The sequence below is a fragment of the Dermacentor andersoni genome, chromosome 1 (genome assembly GCF_023375885.2).
Source record: "Dermacentor andersoni chromosome 1, qqDerAnde1_hic_scaffold, whole genome shotgun sequence".
Classification (NCBI taxonomy): Eukaryota; Metazoa; Arthropoda; class Arachnida; order Ixodida; family Ixodidae; genus Dermacentor; species Dermacentor andersoni.
Window position 1 is genome coordinate 207,077,347 of NC_092814.1, and position 24,976 is coordinate 207,102,322.

General features: G+C 46.1%; 1 pseudogene; it reads right to left on the reverse strand.

Annotated features, from left to right (window-relative positions):
• LOC140218473 (uncharacterized) overlaps window positions 1-24,416 on the reverse strand; it is an 80,448-nt pseudogene extending 56,032 nt beyond the window's left edge.
• Window positions 24,417-24,976: the final 560 nt, after the last annotated feature.

Genomic DNA, 24,976 nt, shown 5'->3' on the forward strand with positions numbered 1-24,976 from the left:
TATTTAATGTTACTTTGTTACGAGAGAGCCAAATTAAAATTAAATTATGGGGTTTTACGTGCCGAAACCACTTTCTGGTCATGAGGCAAGCCGTAGTAGGGGAATCCGGAAATTTCGACCACTCGGGGTTCTTTAACGTGCACCTAAATCTAAGTACAAGGGTGTTTTCGCCCCCATCGAAATGCGGCCGTCGTGACCGGGATTCGATCCCGCGACCTCGTGCTCAGCAGCCCAACACCTTAGCCACTGAGCAACCACGGTGGGTACAAGAGAACCACGTGGTAATTGGTGCTAACTCTGTCGTAATTTGTTTTTATAGTATCGAGAGGTGGTTAGCTTGAAATATTAACGTGGCGTGGTCTGCGTACATTAGATTTTTGCAAAAAACAAAGCACATGAAAAGTCATTTATATCCAAAAAGAATAATATAGCACCTAGTACTGTTCCTTGAGGTATCCTACAGGTAATATTTTTATATTGAGAACTTAGGTGATCAATTGCAACACATTGTTTCCAGCTTGTAAGACAGCTGGTAAAGAACCACAAGTCTATTGTTAGTAAAAGCTCTTAATTCTAACTTTTTTAGTAATATGGAATGCGAGACCATATGAAATGGTTTTTTTTTTATGTCCGAGGAAACGACAATGGCCAAATTTTATTTTTATGAAGAACTGAGTTAACTAACTTTGCCAGAGTAAAGACAGTTGTGGATGCGTACCATATGGCGATAAAACCAAGTTTTTCCGGACAGACCACTTACTTTTCATTAAGTAATCGTCTTCGGTATCATTTACTGTTCTTGCTTTTTTACGAGACTGCCGTTACGCTGTTTTCGATAGCGTTTCCCTCAATGTTCAGCTATCTGCTGTTGTGCGTTGCCCACTCACAAGCGTGAACTTTGGCGTCTACTGCATTCCTTACTCTGTGTATATGTGTATACGCTCGTGTGTTTTGATGATGCCCACTGCCTGAAAAATTTCTGCTTACTTCATGGCTTCGCTCAATGCGCGAGGCGGTGTTGCACTAAAGGTAATAAAGCTATCGCGTACTATCCATCGTGCCTGTCTACCATCGGGCTTCACACCCTCAGCACGTTCAACCTCAGCTTTGTGGTGTTTAGAACAACCTCAAGTGCGTCTCACGGTTCCAGGGATAAGGAAGAAGACCGACCTGCCTACCTTGGCCCTGAAGCAAGCAGCTCTGGATTGTTTGTACACTTTCTACTTTGACCGAGTCCACATATATACGTATGGCTCTTCCACTCAGACCAGCTCCACCGGCGCAGTGGTTATACCATCACGATCAATTAGCGTCCGATACAAGATTTCTCATATGACAACATCGACCGGATCGGAGCTTGTTGCCCTCCGAGGTGCCGTTGATTACATTAACAACCAACCCGCTAATCGGTGGGCAATATTCTGCGATTCGAAGGCGGCCTTACAAAGTCTTCTGTCATCTCTTCGTCGCGGGTCGTGTGAACAACTAGTGTCGGAGATACGAGTAATGCACCAGCGTATGATAGGGAAAGGACACGACGTCGTGTTTCAGCGGCTGCCTGGCCATTGCGGTATCTCCGGCAACGACCTCGCTGACGAAGCTGCTAGGAAAGCACACGAAGGAGCAACCCTTGTTTCTGTACCTTTATCGCGGACCGACGCAGCCCAACACCTAAGCAAGGTAGCACACCGTATGACATTAGAGAAGTGGCACACACCTGAATTCACCCAAGAACGATTGCATTCCCTCGACCCCTCTATGCAACTGCGGCTGTTACCAGGGCTTCTGCGAAATGAAGAAACAATGCTGTGCCGCTTACGCTTGGGCGTCGCATTCACCAATGTATATACGTTTTTGATTGGAATGACTGACAGCGCCGACTGTAATGCCTGCGGTGCCGAGGAAACTATAGAACATCTACTGTGCTACTGCCCATCTTTTCAAAACGAAAGACATGACCTCTGCGCAGCTCTCAATCAGCTAGATAGAACACCGTTCACCTTGAAGAAGATCTTGGGACCATGGCCTCGCATATCGCAGCTACAAAAGGCCACAAAAGCTCTGCTGCGATATTTGAAGGCTACTGGATTGAGTCAGCGTCTGTGATCCGGACTGAGTGACCGAACGATATACCCAGTAGACCTTCTCTTCTTCTTTTAATCTTTCCGTCCCCTTTTCCCTTTCCCCAGTGTAGGGTAGCCAACCGGGCTCAGTCCTGGTTAACCTCCCTACCTTTCCTTTATCATTTGCTCTCTCTAACCGTCTTCGTTGTAGCAGGTATCAATGTTCGCAGTGCCAAATTATGCGCACTCCAGAGCGACTATTTCGCTTCACCGGTCCGAAAAAAAATACCACGATTATATGCGAGATGCAGCGAAAGGACTCGAATTACCGCCATCTCACGGCCAGAGCATCCCGCGTCATCGATGCCCGGTAATGATTACCGCCGCGTATTCACTGTCACCTTGCGCCGGACCGTATATATGCCACGCTTGCTCTCTCGTCCGGCCATTTGGGTCAGGGACGGCGCGGCCGCATCTTCCTGCACCGCCACGGCTAAAGGTGCATCCTCTGACCGCGCTCGTGTATCCAGTTGCCGAGACGGCACAGGCTCGGTGGCCGCCGCCGGCCGCTCTCGCTCGCTCTGCGGCGCGTGTGAAATATGCGCGACAGTCGGCGCATCCGCTGGGCGCCTTCGCTCTGACTGCGCGGTAATTTGGCGCGGCCGCGGGGCAGTCGTAACGATGGGCCTCGAACGCCTTATATTTTATTATTCCGGCAATGGCAGTTACGAGCCAATTACTGCTCTTTCCCGGAGGCGACGCGCACAATAAAATCGGCGCGGAAGCTTCTGGGCGTTAAGAAACGCCCGCGGAGGTGGGGGCCGCATTGCGCGGGGCATTTCCATCGAAATGGCGGTGCCTGCCGCCTCTGCTCGGAGCATTACGCATGCTCGGTTGCCCGAATTCTGCCCTGGCCGAGAAAGACGGGCATAGGTGAGCTATCCGGTGTGTCGCTAGGCAGCGTACAGCAGCTGCGCAAGTGAAACCTGGCCCACGGGCCAGGAGGTCTGCGAGTCGCACAGGCGCGGCGTACCTGCAGAACGGAAGGGGTGGTTAGACACGCTGCGCGCGTCATCTCCATATAAGTGCCGCAGTACGAACTTTCGTTACGGCAGTGTTCGCTTGGACCGCTGAGTATCGACTGAGAAATTCGGTCGTGCAGTAGTTGCAGCACTGCCACGCGCCCGATGTGTGGAACGAAAATCTAGTATTAAATGCTTCTGTCTGGCGCGTGGAAGGAGACGCACCGTGAGGGCCAAGTGAAAGAAAACGCATGCTAGCAGCTTCACTAGCTCATCGGTGGGCGCCGTTCGCAATTCCGTCGTATAACCTCGTGCCATTACATGTCCCTCTAGAGTACTGTTGATACTTGGCCCATCGATACCGTAGTTATTCCATTATGGAGCGCAGAATCTGTAATAACAGGCTTCGGGTCCTGCGGCATTCATTGGCCCCATCATTTGCACCTCCGCTGTTTGGTCCCATCAATGATCATTATCATAACGTGAGAAAATGGGCGACGAATGCATTTTAGTCATTTACAACTGCGCATGGGGACAAAGGGCATCAGAGACGACAACGTATTCTGATGGCACAACCACACTACCTATAGGTGCACATTGTTAGGCAGTGAATACCTGACTCTATACTCACTCTTCAGAGAAGTTCAGGTTCTTTAAAAGCAGCTGTAGCGCGCTGCTCATGCAACGTGAGCCACATACACAATGACCAGGGGCGTAGCCAGAAATTTTGTCTGGGGGAGGGGGGAGGGGGGGTTAAGTTGCAACTCGGCCTTCCCCTTATAGAATTGGTCGAGGGATCAAATACATGAATAATAACTGCATTGCCATGGCCAAATGCGCTGCAAACGAATTCTTGAGTGCTACGTACTGTCAAGACAAGTAAAATATGTATTTTTTCATAAAACAATACACTCGTATGTCTCAGAAATTGTGCCAGAAATAACTGATATCAATGCTTCCATGTTTTCTGTCTATTTAATAAGTAAAGAAAATATTATACGAACTTCAGAACTATATCAGTTTGAAACCAGCAAAGCAGTACATGCCGCTGATATGAAAAATGTAAAGACCATGAAATGAACAAGTTCAGGACAAATATTTTAGTGAAACTTTGTCATTCAAGAACCTTGTTTACATTTTTGTACATATGCAACGGCCAGGGAAAAATCTAAATGACGCTGTCCTTTGTTCCAATGTATTGCGCAGAAGCGCAGCTGTCACCGGTCGTGTATTGTGAGTAATTGCACCGAATTATAGTCGCAACAGAGAGCACATGCATATAAAGATCAAGAGTTCTGCAAAATATACGAGGGTGAGTCAAATTAAAGTGGGCCAATGCGAATATATGTTGCCCAACCACAGATTCACAGATCACAGCACCCCCTCGCTCCAACCCGTGATGTATCGCATGCGACAGGAGGCGGCGCGCTTCCTCCCCCTTTTCTCCCTTGCGCATACAAGACTGAGCCACCATCGTTGGCTCACCCATTCCCCCCCCCCCCCTATACGTTTTCACTCGCACATACAGCATGCAACGCGCGGTCACGCAGTTATCGCCCTTTGGCATTATATGGAATATGTGGGCGACGGCAGGAATGCGCCTTGAGTGTCCATATAATTGCTATCGCAATAATATAATAGGAGTATCCAGTAAGTGAAGTGTCCCGTGGCCCATTACTTTCCGCAATAGAAGAAGTAACAAAATCGAACTTTCACCATGCGACAATTTGCTGCGCAGCAAGAATGTCTTTTTATTCTTTGGTGGGGCGGGGGCATGGAAATGAAAAAACCTAAAGGAAAGCATGTTGGCCACAATCTAATGCCTACTTTGGGCACCTGCTGTGGCTACCGAAAGAATATCGAAGAAACCGTGAGACGCTCGGTGCACAGAAAACCATGCGCATACTGCTCGGTATCCTACACCGACGAGACAAAGATTTCCGGAGAAGTTGCGCTCGAGCGAACGCGTTGCAATCCGTCGAATCCCCGCAATGATGGCGGCGAGCGACTACGCGTTGTGTCTTTTTCTCGTCTGCTAGCCATAAAACGTCCAGAACTCTGCCAGGCGAAAATTCACTAAGCCAGAGAAAAACGAACGCGCATCGAAGTGCGCCGCGCGGGGGTCGGGACAACACGAAAAAAACGCATGCGCTCTGGCCGGCTCCGGCAGCCCGCGGGTAGCGAGAACAAAAAAATTAAAGAGGCTCAATGTGTCCTCGCTAATAAAGGACTAAGTACAAAAATAAATAAGAACGTAGTTACTTTTCCTGGCTTTAGTGTCTTGACATGGATGGTTTGGTGCAGATGAAAAAAAATGTTGATATTATTTTCTGACATGACGGCAGAAATTAACCACCACAAAGCTTCATCACATCGGACCTCGCTGCGTGCTTTGTCAACTTGTCTGATAGTGTGTTGATTTGGCTTGTCAAGTTGTACTGTCCGATGTACGACTTTAGAAAAGTCAATGCACCTTGGGCATCAAATGTTTATAACAACATTAAACCCGCAAAGTTCCGGAATTGAAAATCTAAAGCACGACTTTGTTAATGTTAATGCACCTTTCGCATCAAAACTTTATGAGAACTTTATACACATGAAGTTTAAGAATTGAAATCCATGCGCTCCGTAGATTCTGCGATCTTCAGTAGATGCCGCGACGAGCCCGTTCGCCATCAAAGGCCCTTGAAACTTTGTGCTCGGATGGGGCTCCTTTGCGTTATGTTACTCATGGCGCATGTGCGTTGCCGCGAAATCGAGCCTGATTTCGCAATGTTCGTGCTGAAATGTTTTTTCGAGCGTGAAAAAGGCATTCTACACAAAATCCAGAATGATTTTCGGCGCCGGGGGTTGTTTTGGTCGGCGGCGCTTGAAAGCACGAAAAAATTTTGGGGGAGTGCTGAGGCCCCATAAGGCCCCCCCTTTCCCTTCCGGCTACGCCCCGGTCGATTACGTAGTTAGATCTGACAGAGGTTCTAAACAACAAAGGCGCTAACTCTGACGGTTAAATTTAGTGTGGCGAGTCATAATTAAGGTCATTTTATTTCACGCTATTGAAGCTGTACAACTTAGAGTTGTTCTTTTTACATATTCCAACTGCGATACCGTCAGTGAAGGCTAAAATAACGACGATGATACTGACATGGCACACGCATCCTGTTATCGCACCGTAATAAGCGATCACGCTAATGTCGTTTCTATGAATCTTATCAAAATATATCCTGGTATGAATCCAGGGAAAACACGGGGAAGCCGGGAGACGGAAATTCAAGACAACGAATAAAGCAAGAACAAGGTAAAAGCGGGCTCCCGCTTTTACCTTGTTCTCATTTTGCTCATATCCCGGTATGAAAGACGCGAGTCTGCTTGAGGATGCTATCATCCCGGAGTGATCATCGCTTCGAATTCGGCATAGCCACTTGTCGCACCAAAGCATTCATTATTATTTTATGTTCTAAATTAGCAGCAACTGGAAACGCCCTCCTGCTTCGGTCGTTACCATCACTGACGCGGCCTCCTTCAAAAATTGTCACTTATATTACATACATACCGCTCATTCGATAATGAGGCCTTGTGATAAATAAATAAATAAATAAATAAATAAATAAATAAATAAATAAATAATTTGGCAGCATGTTACAATCCTATAACACGTGAAGGCAGAAGAAGCCTGCTGCAAACGTGGTCATGCATTAAGTAGTACGATCGGAGGGGTCAGACTTCTTGCAAGACATATAACGAGCCCGGGAAGGCGGGAGATGGAAATTCAAGACGACGAGCAAAACGAGAACAAGGTGAAAGGCGGAGCCAACGCTTTGACGAGTGGACTTGTCTTTGTCAAGGCGACATATGCTTTCCTCGACACAGTATATATAGGTATGGTTCTTCTAAAGAGGGGAGGTTGATAAAGTGGGGGGGCCAGGCAACGAACGAAAGTGTGTTAGCGGCGGGTGTGTAGATTTGAAAAGTGTGTTATTCAACGTCGGTGGAACAATGTGAGATTGCGTCGTGTGTCAGCCGGTTGACATGTCAATTTAGGTTCCTTTTTTTCGCGGAAGGGGCCTGGACGACGAGAGGGAGGGGGGGGGGGGGCGATTAGCTGCTCTGTTGGAGGTCAGTGAACTATCGTCTCTCTGAAAGACAGAATAAGAGCAGTTGCAGAAAATGGTGCTCGTGGAAAGAATATTTGAATAAATATATAAATAAAAGAAATGAAAGTCAAACGAACCAACTAGCCCTCATCAAGATTTTACTATTACAAACGAAAGAAAGGACGATAGAGAAAAAAAAAGTAAGCAACCCGATTAGAAATAAAATATTTAGGTGGTGTTGTCTACAGTTTGAAATTTAGCGTAGCGAATAGACTCCAGAGGTTCCTTTGAAACATATCATATTGACCGCAAATAAAGACGGGGACAGAGGGAGAGAACACATAAACAGCACGGGCGGTAATTTATTTGCGGTCAATATGATATGCAGTAAATACCAACTAGGCCAAAGTGAAGTTCTTCCTTTGAAACGTCTATGGTTATTGGTAGCAATGTGGTAAACTTGTGGATGAGGTATGGTTCTCTGTATTTTTTCTCTCGCGCAGTACGGAAATGTGACTGTAGGATATAGAGTTTAAGTTCATCAAAGTTATGACCTGGTTGGTTGAAATGTCCGGCGACGGCTTTGGGAAGCTTTTTAGTTGTGTCCGCGCGATGTCCGTGTAACCTGACGTTCATTCAATGTCCTGTTTCACCGATATATTGTTTCTTGCAGAATGAACATTCAAGCATATAAATAACATCCGAACTTGCACAAGTCAAGCTAGTTTTCCACTTCGTCTGTATAGCTATTTGCGGTGCTTTTAATTTTAAGGTCACTTTGAAGGTGCCTGCAGGTTTTGTACCTGGGGCGACCATATGCTTTTATCACGTGGAGATGATGTTGGCTGACTTTTGCGTGCACTAACAAGTCTTTGAAGTTTCTGTTGCGGCGATAGGTCACCCTTAGTATGCACCAGGAACGCTTTTCTCACACGCTCGTTGCTTGACAATACTGAGTGGTAGTTTCGTAGGATGTTGTTTAGGTTTGGGAGTGCATTAGAATATATTGTTATAAATGCTGGTGGTCTCTCTGATACTGGTGTAGGCTGTTTCTTAGCTGATTCTGACTGCCTGTCCAATCTTGACGCGGCGTCATAAGCCTTGTCAAGAGGAACTTGTGGATAGTTTCTTTCTTCTAGCGTTGCTTTAAGGTTATTTAGGCGGTGAATATAATACTTGTCTTTGCTACAGATTCGCATCCGTTCCGCTTGTCCGACAAAAATTTCTCGCTTGGAGTGTCGCGGGTGATGACTGGTGCAGTCTAAATATTGCTCGCTATCCGTAGGCTTCCGGTAGAGTGTTCTTCTCAGTTTTCCATTTTCTGTGTATACCGTGGTGTCGAGGAAGTTCATTTGACTAGGAGAGTGGTGAGCAGTAAATTTAATACTAGGGTCAAAGTGGTTGAAATGGCTAATCAGGTCGGTTAGCGTGCTCGGGCCGTGTTCCCCTATTATAAATATGTCGTCAATGTAACGCAGATAGGTGTGGGGTTTTAAAGTGTAGGATTTCAACATGTTTGCTTCAAGCCTTCACATGAAAATATTGACATATGTGGGAACGAATGGTGTTCCCATGCTTGTGCCGAAAGTTTGCAGGTGGTGAATAGAATCGAATTCGATATAGTCGAACGGGAGAACTAACTTAAGGAGTGACAGGTAAACTTCAGGAGCGTGCGCTTGAGGATTGCCTGCGACGAACTTCTATACGGCTTCAGTTCCGTCACTCATGGGTATGTTAGTGTAAAGGGCAGAACCATCTAAAGTGACCAGAATAGCGCGGCCGGAAAGGATTTGGGTTGTGTTGATGCAGTCGATAATTCGAAGGAAGTGGGGCGTGTCTTGAACAAAAGATGGTAGGATGATCCGTATGTTTCACAGGTGGCGGGTTAAGAATTGAGATAGTGACTCGGTAGGTTAGTTGTTATTAGACACCATAGGCCGACCTGGGAGTCGAGCCGCAGTGTGAAGTAAACGCATGGCGCTGTATGTGGACCTCCTCAACGACATATGTGCGCACCTAATGCACTACGTAACGCTTCTTTAGTTCTTTCTTTCTGTCTTCCTTCCTTTCTTCCTTCCTTTCGTTCGTTCTTTCTTTTTTGTTCTTTTTTTTCTTTGTTCTATCGTTCGTGCTTTCTTCCTTGCTTTCGTTCTTTCTTTCCTTCTTTCTGTCTTTATTCTTTCATTCTTTCTTTAGTTTCTTCCTTCATATTCAGCGATTGCACTTTTGCTTGCTTACCATTCTCGATGATGATATCTTTTGCTTCACTGGACTAGAGCGGGTATGAGCCATTGCAACGAGCAACTTAAGGCTTTCGCCTAATAAATAAATGAAATGCAATTGCGCGTGTGTTTATGCATGTGTTTACCCACGGAGCCTCCTGAGAGTCATCGCTCCTCAAACTTTGACAAAAGACCCATGCCGCTAACGCGGAACTGCAAGGCGCTGCGCTCCGCATTCGCATCTGGAGCAGCTGCACGTCACGCGCGAGTTGTCGTTGCCGATTCGCTTGCGGTGGCGCAATTTGTTTAAGCCTCCACAAACACAAATTAATACGCTTAGTCACATTAGGCACCAAAATCAAAGCTGTTGGCCCTTTCGCTTGCTTTTATCCGTCGAAATACGCTGTCGAATTGGTGTCGTGAGGACGTTTCTGCTGGCGTCACGTAAGATGAGGGCACACAATGGACCGCTTTCCTGGCGAACGGCGAATGGTGAACGATCGCGAATGCGTAAAAAAAAAAAAGAATACCAATGTTATGCTGATCTAACGCACAGCGTAGTATCTATGTGAAGCGAAGCTTTCGTGAATCGGTTAATCAAATGCTCTAAATTTGCCTCTTTCATTCTGGCTTAGGCGTCAAGGAAACTGGAGCGCCCGCATGTGCTCTCGCGTGCCCGTGCTGTGCAATGCGACACAGGCGGAACCAACGTTTCCGCCTAAAGTATGAACGCTGCCGCTTCTCTGCGTGGCACTGTCATTGTGCCCGCCGTTCTATGACTATGCACAACTGGTCAATGCTTTATCTCTTTGCGTGCTACTGTAATAAACACCATGAACGGAAAAAAGAAAAGTAACTGTGGCCTAGTGGTTAGAGCATCGGGCTGCTGCGCTGGGGAGGGAGGTTCCATCCCACGATTGGGCACTTAACTGATTTTTTCATTTTATTTTTTTTTAGGTAGGAGCTAGTCGACAAGGCAGCAGCCACGGTAAGAAAAATCCAGGACCATTCTCAAAGAAAGCGTGGATTTAAAACAACAAGAACAACAACAACAACAACAAAGTTTGCAGCATGTTTATGCATGAGCGCTCAAACACAGATGGCTTTACACGTTCCGCACCGCAACCTCTCCTGCGCCTGTGCTAACGACGCCAGAGAATAAGCCAAGACAAAGAACGTGCCCTCCTGAGCGCAGCTGTTTCAGGCTCCCGTAATATTATCTTGCACGAACGATCGTATTCCTGTCATTTTGTCGTAGCCATGGTTTCTCAGTTATTGCGGCGTATAGATCAACGCGGTGCGTGATAACCAGGACATGCGCTCAACGACATATTTAAGGTCGTGACACTATTAAAAGTTAAATTCTGGGGCTTTACGTGCCAAAACCACGATATGATTATGAGGCACGCCCGTAGTGGGGGACTGCGGATTAACGTTGGCCATTTGAGGTTCTTTAACGTGCACTCAATGCACGGTACAGGGGCGTTTTCGCAATTCGCCCCCATCGAAAACCGGCCGCCGCGGCCGAGAGTTGATCCCGCGCCCTCTACCTTACATCGCACCACCATAACCACTACGCCACCACAGGGTCTTCAGGACACTATAGTTTCATGCGAAGAAGACTTGGTGGCTCTTGTGTCCACTCTTGCGTGAGGTTCACAGCGTCCTCTCTGGCGCGACGTGGAGGGTACTTTTCGTTTTCTTGACCTCATCTAGGAATTTCACATGCCACATGGCATAGACAAGTGCGACCTTCACAGGCTTCGCGTCCAAGGTGCATGCGGAAGTAATATTAAAAATTCATTACGCGAACACGCCATCGATACAAGCGGGGTACGGATACAGAATTTCACTCGTGCACGCACAGGCGCTTCCGCGCCCTGGAATATTTCACGTGGAGGCTCCGCTGGGTAACTCGCGCCTTTTGCTCTACGAGAGATTCTTGCGAAAGCTGCATTCATGCAATGGAAGCGCTTCTGACCTCCTTCCTCTTCGATGATCTTTCAACAGTTCCATGTTCGCATACTTCATCCAGAACCGTATACACGTCTTTATGAGCGCTTATCGTTTTTGTAATGACTGTAACTTGCTTCGTTTGGAATAGCTTGCGGTCCTTCACGCCTGGTTAACATCTCGAATCCCCAGTGAGGCGTCAGTTATTTGTGAGACATGGCCACATTAAATTGCTATAGTTCACAAAAACGGAAGGCTTAATGAAGTCTGTATTATTGAATTTACATTGAAAAGGGAAACACATTACGTTAAACAGGATATTAAGCAGTTGGTAAGAACATGCTTCCGTTGCCCCATTTAACTTTACAAGAAAAAAAAGAAAAACTTCTTATATACCACCACTGGCGTGCATAGAGGAAACAAAGGCGAACGAACGAACGAACGAACGAACGAACGAACGAACGAACGAACGAACGAACGAACGAACGAACGAACGAACGAACGAACGAACGAACGAACGAACGAACGAACGAACGAACGAACGAGCGAGCGAGCGAGCGAACGAGCGAACGAGCGAACGAGCGAGCGAACGAACGAGCGAACGAACGAGCGAGCGAACGAACGAACGAACGAACGAACGAACGAACGAACGAACGAACGAACGAACGAACGAACGAACGAACGAACGAACGAACATAATATAATTCGCCGTACGTCAGGCACAGACTTTAAATATGAACACCCAGTCCACTTATTAGATGCTTGTCTGGTAGCAATTAACTCGCTTCGGATATTACGCTTCCGACAAAGCCTGAACACACGACGTCCTTCTAATATTTGAAAATTGAATCTAGGGGTTTTACGCGCCAAAACCACCATAAGATTATGAGGAACGCCGTTGTGGTTGACTCCGGATTAATTTAGAACAACTGGGGTTCTTGAACGTGCATCCAATGCACGATGCACGGGAATTTCTGTATTTCGCCTCCATCGAAATGCGGCCGCCGCGGTCGGGATGTGATCCCGCACCCTCGGTCTTAGCAGCGCAACCCTTCTAATACGGGGATGACAAATGCACACACAAAGTTAAACTGACTACACAAGGCCTTCCGTGTAATATCACGTCTTCCCGGCGTGCTTAATGCACTTTCGCCACATTGTACGCTGCCAGGCAAAGAATGGAAGAACTTCGCTGTTTTTCTTCATTACATATATAGTATATTTGCTAAAATACCTGTAGATCATAAAACTGCCAAAGGAGTCGCATCTCATTACGAAGATTATGAAGAGGGAGGACGTGTTGATACTTGGTCAGTTGCGAATTCAAGCGTGAATTTCTAAGTCACAACACTTCTGAAAGCGAATCACGTTTGGGCTGTGTAAGTATGCGAAAACATTTTGCGATGCTCTTCTCAGCCGAAGCAACAACACTGGGAGCTCTGGAACGTTTGCTACGGCTATTGAGCTAGACACCGCGTTCGTGACTGCAAAGCAAACGCGTAACACTTTCCACTCAGTAAATGCAATGGACTTATTCTCCTTTTAGTGTGACAGTCCACTGATTACTGGCAGCCACTAGTATCCCACCACGGGCCAAATATCTTTTCTCTCGCCAGATTCACGGCAGCAATGATGTTATTACGAATGTAATTAGGTACTGCTGCAGTGTGATATTTTTTGGCATGTTATTTTTATGAATTACCATTATTATGGTCAATATTGTTTGAGCACCACTTGGAACGGTGACTGGGGGACGACAGACACAAGCATAAACGTGCTTGTCTGTCCGTCCCCTGTCATCGTTCCAAGTGGTGCGCCAATAACATTGATCATGAATTGTAGCCAACTACACCTAACCAGTACCCAGTGCGAACGCTAGAGGATGGTGGTGGGGTGAGGCAACTTAATCCATCTGCTTCGTTTAGGAGCCGGCGTGCTCGCTGTATTATGCATATGCGCCGTGGTCGTCCTGAGTCATGCTTTATGGACGCGCTCACCGCCCCAGCACGGGCCTGGAGGAGCGCCGGTTTCGCTTCGTGCCATCAATAACACATCGCGCACGTGAGGAGTGATGGCCAGCGACAGTGCGTGAAAAGGTGCGTGGGCTGGCAGCAGTGACCGACGGTTGCGTACATTCACCGCGCACCGTTTTACCTGTGACCGCGCTGCTGCCGGCAGGCTCCCCCACTTTCCCCGTCTGGTTGGTCGGTCCAGCTCGTTTTAATGTCACCCGCAGGTCAGAGTTTACGCTTATCCAACAGAGCACTAAACGAGCTTTTGGACGTTGTGTCATCGCGAAGATGATGACAAGGAAAAACGATTTCTAGTGCGAGTTCGTTCGAAACGAAGAAGTAGAAATCGCAGCGCATCAAAAACGCAGTAAAAATGGCACAGGACAGGCGGCAAAAATTTATTCGTTAGCGCCTATCCTGCACACTGTATCTTCGTCCTCCGTCTATTTACAGTGTAAATATTACTTATTCCAGGTGATGAAAGGTCTAGTACGAGCGCCCTACACGTCCAAGTATGCTTGAGAGTGCGAATGACTTGCTGGACAGACACCGCGGGTAGTGGGCTCAGAAAAATAAATGCCACTGAAATTGTAGCAGCCTGATACAACTGCCCCGATTGCGAATGGCGGTGCAGATTTTTTTAACGCATTAAAGAAGTACACATTGCTTTGAAATTTAAACCACAAGAACGTCTGGAGCCCCAAGCACGAAGAGCAGACAAATCCATATACACCCATCATTCCCATGGTGGCTGAACAATCGCAGCGCCAGAGTTCCCTCTAGTAATTGTAGGAACTGAATGATTATGATAACCTTCAACATCTGTTGCGTGTAGTGCCTACAGGAAACTAGGTCATAACAATCATCTATTTCTTCTGCACCCATTGGTTACACAGACTGAAAAACACGCGTTAATTAAAAAAAAAACACTGTGGCCGAATCTACACGGAAACATGGGGCGGAATTCACTAACCTATGCCATTCGGACGCAATTTCTTAGCGAAAATGTTCTTACGCTAAGATACTAAGTGGAAGAGCACTTAACTTACGACGCCGCATGAGAGCGGGAAGGAAATAAATCTATTATTAAACGACAAGGAAAGAAAGAAGCGCGGTAAACTGATAGCATGATTGCACATCATGCATTTGTAGTTGAGGCTATATTGTCAGAGCAAATGGCTGCAGACCCCTCTTCGACAGCGTCCTTTTACGGGCGTTTGCTACAGCGCCGACAAGCCGACAAGAGCAACCGCGCTCGCCCGTTAATCGCATCATCAAAACAAGGGCAGTGCCCATATCACAAAGTAACTAAATGTCTTTATTTTGATACCAACTAAAGAAACAAAAAGAGAAAAATGCATAACAAGTAGTTAAAAATATTAATTATGGGCTTTAACGCAATATGTAGTTCCCTAGCCTCAATGCAAGGACAGCCGCACCCGCACATCCATCGGGATAGTATGTGACTGCGCTGCACACGGTTGCAGGTGCGGTTCAATATCTGCTCCCTCGGCAGTCAGTACCGTCTAACGTGCTGGCCGACGATGTCGTCGAGCGCTAAGCGTCGACGATACGCACTCTCCCTTTTTCATAGGACCCCTGTCGAGGGCACGAAAACCTATGACAGCCGTCATGAAAGATAAATGCAGAAAGCAGCAGTGGATACTGTTACATCTCAAAATGGCAATGATCATTCTTTGGGTGCTTACCACGAAGCGACCACCTGACCAGCGCCCGCCTAGACTAAGATAGAACTCGGCGCCGAGTATTGACGGGTCAACAAAGACGCACCCTTCGAAGTGAAAGCAAACGCCGCATTATGTAGAAGCGGTAACGACCGTCGAGGCCAGGCTTCTCACATCCCGTCACGAAGAGCTCACTAATTGATGCAAGCGGCCAACGTCGGCTAGTTTCTTGGGAACAGCGTTGACTTCAGATTCCCAAATGCCGCGCGGTTGCGTCGTATGCGGGGAGATCATGGAACATCGGAGGCAGAGTTCGGCGGAATGGTGCGATGTCATGGATGGGATTTTGTGAACAGTTCGACCCGTTGATTGGCCGCGACACAGTGATGAAATTTGCTCGTATAGTTAGCTAAGGAAAACGACTAGTTTAAAAGTTGACATCTTTGGTGCAGTGTATGCGGTAACATGTGGGTGCTCAGACATGTAGTGCGAGCAGACATGTAAAATGCTCGGACATGGACTGCGCTTCCACATCCACAGAACGTTGTGAATTGTAAATTGCAAATATGCAGAACAAGCCCGTTTCTAATTTCTGTCAACCCCCTGACCTTTTCCTCTCACGATGGGCAACTCTCGGCGATAGAGACGCACTACGGTGTGGGTTCTTAATCGGCTTATACAGGGTGTCCCAGCTAATTTTCATCATCATCATCATCATCAGCCTGGTTACGCCCACTGCAGGGCAAAGGCTTCTCCAACGACCCCGGTCATGTAATAATTGTGGCCATGTCGTCCCTGCAAACTTCTTAATCTCATCCGACCACCTAACTTTCTGCCGCCCCCTGCTACGCTTCCCTTCCCTTGGAATCCACTCCGTAACCCTTAATGACCATCGGTTATCTTCCCTCCTCATTACATGTCCTGCCCATGCCCATTTCTTTTTCTTGATTTCAACTAAGAAGTCATTAACTCGTGTTTGTTCCCTCACCCAATCTTCTCTTTTCTTATCCCCTAAGGTTACACCCATCATTCTTCTTTCCATAGCTCGTTGCGTCGTCCTCAATTTAAGCAGAACCCTTTTCGTAAGCCTCCAGGTTTCTGCCCCGTACGTGAGTACTGGTAAGACACAGCTGTTATATACTTTTCTCTTGACGGATAATGGCAACCTGCTGTTCATGATCTGAGAATGCCTGCCAAACGCACCCCAGCCCATCCTTATCATCCTTATTCTTCTGATTATTTCAGTCTCATGATCCGGATCCGTAGTCACTACCTGTCCTAAGTATATGTATTCCCTTACCACTTCCAGTGCCTTGCTACCTATCGTAAACTGCTGTTCTCTTCCGAGACTGTTAAACATTATTTTAGTTTTCTGCAGATTAATTTTTAGGCCCACTCTTCTGCTTTGCCTCTCCAGGTCAGTGAGCATGCATTGCAATTGGTCCCCTGAGTTACTAAGCAAGGCAATATCATCAGCGAATCGCAAGTTACTAAGGTATTCTCCATTAACTTTTATCCCCAATTCTTCCCAATCCAGGTCTCTGAATACCCCCTGTAAGCACGCTGTGAATAGCATTGGGGAGATCGTATCTCCCTGCCTGACGCCTTTCTTTATTGGGATTTTGTTGCTTTCTTTATGGAGGACTACGGTGGCTGTGGAGCCGCTATAGATATTTTTCAGTATTTTTACATACGGCTCGTCTACACCCTGATTCCGTAATGCCTCCATGACTGCTGAGGTTTCGACAGAATCAAACGCTTTCTCGTAATCAATGAAAGCTATATATAAGGGTTGGTTATATTCCGCACATTTCTCTATCACCTGATTGATAGTGTGAATATGGTCTATTGTTGAGTAGCCTTTGCGGAATCCTGCCTGGTCTTTTGCTTGACAGATGTCTAAGGTGTTCCTGATTCTATTTGCGATTACCTTAGTAAATAGTTTGTAGGCAACAGACAGTAAGCTGATCGGTCTATAATTTTTCAAGTCTTTGGCGTCCCCTTTCTTATGGATTAGGATTATGTTAGCGTTCTTCCAAGATTCCGGTACGTTCGAGGTCATGAGGCATTGCGTATACAGGGTGGCCAGTTTCTTTAGAATAATCTGCCCACCATCCTTCAACAAATCTGCTGTTACCTGATCCTCCCCAGCTGCCTTCCCCCTTTGCATAGCTTCCAAGGCGTTCTTTACCTCTTCCGGTGTTACTTGTGGGATTTCAAGTTCCTCTAGACTATTCTCTCTCACCTTATCATCGTGGGTGTTACTGGTACTGTATAAATCTCTATAAAACTCTTCAGCCACTTGAACTATCTCATCCATATTAGTAATGATATTGCCGGCTTTGTTGCTTAACGCATACATCTGATTCTTGCCAATTCCTAGTTTCTTCTTCACTGCTTTTAGGCTTCCTCCGTTCCTGAGAGCATGTTCAATTCTGTCCATATTATACTTTCTTATGTCAGCTGTCTTACGCTTGTTGATTAACTTCGAAAGTTCTGCCAGTTCTATTCTAGCTGTAGGGTTAGAGGCTTTCATACATTGGCGTTTCTTGATCAGATCTTTTGTCTCCTGCGATAGCTTACTGGTATCCTGTCTAACGGAGTTACCACCGACTTCTATTGCACACTCCTTAATGATGCCCACAAGATTGTCGTCCATTGCTTCAACACTAAGGTCATCTTCCTGAGTTAAAGCCGAATACCTGTTGTGTTGCTTGATCTGGAATTTCTCTATTTTCCCTCTTACCGCTAACTCATTGATCGGCTTCTTATGTACCAGTTTCTTCCATTCCCTCCTCAGGTCTAGGCTAATTCGAGTTCTTACCATCCTATGGTCACTGCAGCGCACCTTGCTGAGCACGTCCACGTCTTGTATGATGCCAGGGTTAGCGCAGAGTATGAAGTCAGCTAATTTTAGCCAGAGTTAAAAAAATATGCGAATGCCACGTAGGTGTACAGAACAAAGGTGATGTTGTTTGCCGTCGCTTGAAGATACGCAAACTACTTTTTCGTCCCGCCTAAATAGATTAGTCGTAATTAATTAATCAACTTCTCAAATGTTGTAATTAGATGAACAGTGTCAAGGTGAAAATTGTAGAGCGACATGAAAAACTCCGATACAGCTTTCTGTTGCTCAACACGTGTTACATAAAAGTGTTTTTCCGAGCGTGAAAGAAGGCCGCAAATGCACGCAAAATTGCCGCGCGACTGACCGCTCGAGGCTCTTTGCGTGTATGCGCGGGCTTCTTTCACGCTCGAAAAAACACTTTTATGTAGCACGTATTGAGCAACAGAAAGCTGTATCGGAGTTTTTCATGTCGCTCTACAATTTTCTCATTTACACCTTTCTTAAATATAATATTTGATAAGATAATTAATTAACTAATTACGACTAATTAACTAATTATGTGGAATTAAACAGAAATATAATTTAAGTATCTCCAAGCGACGGCAAACAACATTACATTTGTTCAGTCCAGCTACGTAGCATTTGCATATCTTTAAGCACTTACTGTATGGTGGGATGCCCCGGTAAGCGCAGGCCAGCTACAATGCTTTAGGCGCTCCGGCGGCCAAAGCAAGCGACCCTCTAAGTCACTCGCCCGTCCGAACCACGAGCGCCAAAGCTGGATCGCAACACTACCGGCACTGCCAAATTTATTAGAGAAAACTTCGCTATGTAATATCCGTACGCGCAAGTTTCGCTGCCTAACATACTTTGACGTCGTATCAGCGTTAATCGCTTCTCCTTGGCTTCTCCTCATCTGATAAAACGCGATGATGCTTCGCACCATGTCAAAGAGCTCGTTTTGAAAGTTCAGGCGGTCGCATCCTTCGATAGAGGCGAAATGCACAAATGCGCGTACACCACAATTTTGGAGCTCTGTACTACGCGAAAATCACAGGTTGGTGACGTCAAGGCCTGGAGCCCCTAACTACAGTGTCTGTCATAGCCCAAGTGGCACCTCGTAGGAGTAAAGGCTAATCAATCAGCATCACCACTATTACCAACACCAACGTCTCCATAAGTTTACCAGCTTTATAAGAACGTACGTTCAAGTGCTCCTCAGAATAGTGCGCAGCACCACACGCAAAGCCACAACGATTCAACATGCGAGCTGGTTTCGGATCAAATCGGTTCAAGTCGTCGACCTTGCGGCACTGACGCACTTTATTCGGAGCTGTCACTGCACGTATAGTACGAAGCCAAGGCGGGGAACGTGGTATCCGCGCGGTGGCAGACGCCGTTCTGCATACATGCGAATGCGGCATCGCAGTATGTGGCTAACTGCGGCTCAACAGAAACAGTGCGGGAAGGTTCCGGACGGATTTTTCGTGTTGTAGAACATAAGTAGCCTAGTTTAAGGTCCACTGCAGGGCGAAGGCCTCTCCCATCGACCCACCTAATTTACTGCCGTCCTTGACTGCGCTTAATTTCGCTCGGCACTCACTCTTTAACTCAAAGGGTCGACCGGTTATCTGTCCCACGCATTACATGGCCTGCCCAGCTCCATTTTCCCCTCCTAATGTCAGCTAGAATATTGACAACCCCATTTGCTCTCTAATCTACATCGCTCTCTTCCTGTCTCTTAACGTTACGCCTAACACTTTTCTTTTCATCGCTCGTTGCGAGGTCCCTAACTTGTTCTCAAGCTTCCTTGTTGCCCTCTAAGTTTCTTCCTCATATATTGGTACCGGCGGAATGCAACGATTGTAGACTTAACTTTTCAACGATAGCGGTAAGCTCCCGGTCATGTTTTCATAATTCCTGATGTATGCGCATCAACGCATTTTTATTCTTCTGCCAATTTTCTTTGGTAACTTGTGAGTAATTGAAATAATGATAAAATAATTATGAAATAAGATTGACCTAGATAAACGTACTCCTGCGCATATTCGGGATCGGCTGACTGCCGATCACGAACTGTTGTTTCCTTAACAGGCTATTCAACATTACCTTTGTCTTTTGCATATTAATATTCAAATCTACTCTTACCATTCTCGGATAAGGTCCTCAATCAATTGTTGCAATGCGTGCCCAGCGTTGCGGAACAGGATAGTGTCACCTCCCAACTGAAGATTGTTGAGATATTCGCCGGTGATCCTCGCCACTAATTCTTAGTCTAATAGCGCGAATACTTCTAAGCATGCGTCAGTGATTATCATTAGAGAGATTGCTTCTCCTTGTCTTACTCCTTTCATGATAGGTATTTTTTCACTTTTGTTGTAGAGAATCAAACGTGCGAAGTCGAAACTTGTGAAGCTGAAACTCAGGCAGAGTGAAAGCTTGTCTGAGAGCTTGCGGATATGCGCAATGTGGCTGAACATAACAAACAACAAACAAAAGCTTCTTATATCGATTCACAGTATACATCGCAAACCTAGAAAAATTTGGTAAAGGTGTTTTGCAACACCTTTATTCTCACTTTTACTACCCTAAATATGGCAGTTACATATAAATGAAACAATTGTTGAATTGTCAGCCGAATGCTAAGAGCACCACGACCTTGATGTGAAATTCGTTTAACCCTTCAGTACAATCCATACGATATGAACTTAGCCCACTAAATACGCACATATGTCGTAGCTTTGTCCAAACACACTGAATTAAGTGATCGAACTGTGGCACGCTGGGAGAGCTGAAAATAAAGCATAATACAAATGACGCAAATGCTGATCTTGCTGATACGGCGCGATTTGGTGACCACGCTCAGCGTTATGCAAGCTTCACATTGTTCACTTCCTTATACTGGGCCACTGCGGCCGGCTTTTTCGCGTCGTCGTGTTGACTTCACTATTGCGCAGCAGGCCCGGAGAACCGTAAGACAGTAGCTGGCTGGAAGAAACTTCTTGCTCCGAATTCACCAACGCCTATGAAAGCTTTCTTAAAGTTACACTTAAGGCAAATGCTAAGTCGACGCGCTGTTTAAATACCATTGGAGAAACCTCGAAACGCTCGTTTCGTGCCAAGAAAAAACTTAGTTTACGAGGAAATTACATCTGAAGGGTCCGAATACTTTTATCGGAATTCCTAACTCCCGCCACCCAACCTGGGAGGGGTGACGTTGCATACGTCATCACCGCCATTTGTTGCCGTAGGTGAGTAAAACGCCGACCGACAAACGGCGGCATGGTTTTTTGGAAAAATGCAAACGCGCGGCCATGGAGAAACCGAGCCAAGACAGCGGTGGATTCGCGGCTGCAGCTGCTTTTGATCAAGTGGCGTGTACCGTTCGGGCATCTCACGACATCACATGGAAGAGGAATTCTCTGCTACTTGCACTTTGTGGGAGTTTTGCAAGCTAGCAAAACCAGCGCAGCGCTGCGCGATTATCGAACTACTGAAACGCGAAAGCGCGAGGGGGGCAGAGTCGAGCGAAAATGAAACCTTTCGATCATGTCCGTTGTTGTCAAGCGCAACGTCAATGATTTCCTTTTTCTAAAAATAAAATAAAACTGGACAAGCAGTATTTTCTTACGTCTTATGATGCAATGCAATAATGTTTTCATAACGAGTGGTTGAGTACTAGTGACAGAATTGAAATGAGGATTAAATGAGAAATGCCTTCGTTATTGGGCATGTATCGAATGTCCCGGGGCAGCCTCTAATCGTGTCCTGCATTTACCTAAATTTCTTGATTACTCAGGTTCTGTTCGCGGCAATATTGACACCTTATATATTCTCGAGCCCTACTCTATCACTTTAGCTTGTCTTACTGTTTGCCTTTCGTGTCCCTTAAAATGAGATGAGGAAAAGATCGAAAGAACATTGCACGAAGCGATTGACGAACGGGACTGATGTCATTTTGCCCAAGATTGATGTTAGCTTGGGGATCAGAATAAGCATCTCCAGCCAATCATAAGACGACAATGCCTGTCATCCGCTGTCGCTTTTCTTGTGTCGTCTGGTCGTCCTATGGCCTGTTGTATGTTACTGGCTTCGCGCATGCAAAACAAGAACGTCGTGGCGTTTTTATGAGCGTTATGCTGCGCATTTTCTTTCCAAAAAACGGCGTATCTCCAGCGATACGCGTCATTGTGGTTATCTTTCTAAATGTTGATACGTGTGCGTGTTCCTGGAGACACAACGCCTGCCTACTCTTCTCCTGTCACCTCCCTTCAGAAGAGTATAGGCAGGCGTTGTGCCCCTTCCGGTGGCAGTTGCCAGCCTACTCCTCGCTTTCCCTTTCCTGATACCTGTGTCTATGTGTATATGTGTTCAAAACAAATAATAATAATAATAAACTCGACGAAACCGAAGCATCACCAAATGAATATCACAGATCTGTACATTTTTAATTACCTTAAGCGCCCATTTTCGGTGCATTGCTAAGTAAATAACGATTTAAACATACAGAAATATTGTACGTATCTGGCAAGCACGCATAAGTGCCGTGATATGAGGTGGTACTCTACCGGGTGCAGTTTTTTTTTTACATCGAACAGCACGATAACTGATTGGAGCAATGAAGGGCTGGCCTCACGACACATGCTATATATTGGATCACAGGCCACTTTATGACAAGCCTGCTGACCTATTACCCGATGCTTCATGTCGACGTTGATCCTTAGAATCGGGAGGCATAGACCAATCCGACAGGTGTTAATATTGTGCGCTCAAACATTGTTACCCACTCAGAAGAGTATTCGTATGCTTTCTTTTAACACGACTAGCTACAACATGACTCATGCGACGATTATTCACTCCTTCATGAGTTGTATCTTATTTCACAGTATCACGCTTGTTCGGTCAATCCACGTAATTTTAGCATTACCCGCCGTGGTTGCTCAGTGGCTATGGTGTTCGGCTGCTGAACACGAGGTCGCGGGATCGCATCCTGGCCACGGCAGCCGCTTTTCGATGGGGGCGAAAACACCCGTGTACTTTGATTTAGGTGCACGTTAAAGAACCCCAGGAGGTCGAAATTTCCGGAGTCCTCCACTACGGCGTGCCTCATAACCAGAAAGTGGTTTTGGCACTTAAAACACCATAATTTAATTTTAGCATCAATGGTGTTACATAGTTTTAATCACCCTTTTTTATATGTCATCGTATTGACGTCCCACTTTGTATCATAGAATTGCCACCCGTCGTACGCATACGTTCGCTCAAACCATAAGCTGGAGGATGAGCAAAACCATGGGCACAGACACTACGGCGCTTCGACTTAGTGCTCGATTGAAACTATAAGCAATACAATAGAACGCTGAGGCTAATAACACCCAAGACGACAGCAAACTGTTCAACAGAGTGAGGTTTATAGCGCGTGAAAAAGACAACAGCGACAAGTTTTGATAATTAGAGACGTTTAGGCGTTTTCTCGCTGTTTCATCCTGCATGGATAATTATAGTCTCAAAAGCGTCTGAAATAATAATCATCCATGCCCCTATTAGTGAGGGCAAAGTTCAATACAAAAAAAAATTATAGAACTGCTCAAAACACGTAAATGGCAAGCTCCATGGTTGTCGTGGACGGACATCACACTTCTATCTGTTACCATTGACTAGAGGATGATGAGCATGAAAGGTAAGGCAATTGCGCGCATATAGAAACACAGCCTATCAGGCATTCTACACAAGTTGACAGCGCAGCAGTAATGCGGCTGCCATACACAGCAGCGCATGCTAAGTACCATTCTACACTAAGAATGCACAAGGCACTTTGATATGATCAACCAGAGCGCGCCCCAAAGATGAATGCATGCGCCATGCTCAGCTATAAGTTGGCAAAACCGTCGCAACATCACGTTCCACGACTTACCCGTGACAGCTCGAGTGGCGCAGATACACATAAATTATATTGGCAAGAATGCAAGCCCCCTATTGTACAATTCCTTCTTACGTCGGTATCTGTGACAGCTGCTTTGTTTACGCTTACGACTTAGGCTTACTTTTGGAGCAAGTAATGAAGTTCGCACCGGTGCTACCATTACATACACGCCTTTTTGACCACAGCGCTCGACTTTGCAGGGGTGGGGATCGCAATCTTTCTGATCTTACGAACGTTTTTACCTTTGTGAATAAGTTCTTTTTAAGAATTTTTTACGCCAAAAATTGTTCGCAAGTTCGCTTTGTCAACTCCGCCCTTAGTTCCTAAATTCTGCGGAAAGCTCCAGATAATAGAGACCCTAACATGCAGCTCACTATAGCGATGAAAGCCACCCCCTTTGTTTAAATAATTTATGGTATACAGTTTGCATTTGCACATCCGATGCTAAATGCCTCCTGCACAAGGTAGGAAAGACTGATTGCTCTGCGTGCTCTTATGAAGACGCTGTTGAAGGCATAGGTCATCTCTTACACATAAAAAATATACTCAATGTAGGCTACTTTCGACGAAGCTACATACCTTGAACATGAGGGTCATTCTCGTAAACTGCGCACTTAAAGGCGGGCCGAGTGTAAAACGACGCAAGGACGAGAGCTCGCCCTTGTCTGTCTGCCTTATGCTCGTCCTATCTTTAACTGCGCAGTTTAAGAATGCAGCCCTTGACCAGCGGTCTATACATTTGACGCGAGGCCAGCGTCCATAGAAAAAACCTTCGGTGCATGGTAAGGAGAACAAAATCAGCACAGTGTTGCACGCGCCTTAGCATGGTACCTGAAGGAATTAGGAATATCTAAAACATTACCAAATCTGAGCTACCTTTCATCTCTCTAAAACGCTGTATTTGTGGACGTACTTTTTTTCTGGAATCGTACACGTTCTTATTATAGTGGAAAGTTGGGCGAGTTAGTATACATTCATAATGGTAAGAGCGCGAACTAGACGACGATGGAGTGAAAGGACACAGTACAGCGCTCGTCCTGTGTCCCTTCACTTCGTCGTCGTCTTGTTCGCGCTGTTACCATTATGAATGTTCTTATTGCCGCGTTTCCTTTCATTTCTGTGTTTTCGCGGCCCTTGTTATGGTGTTCACGAGTGTA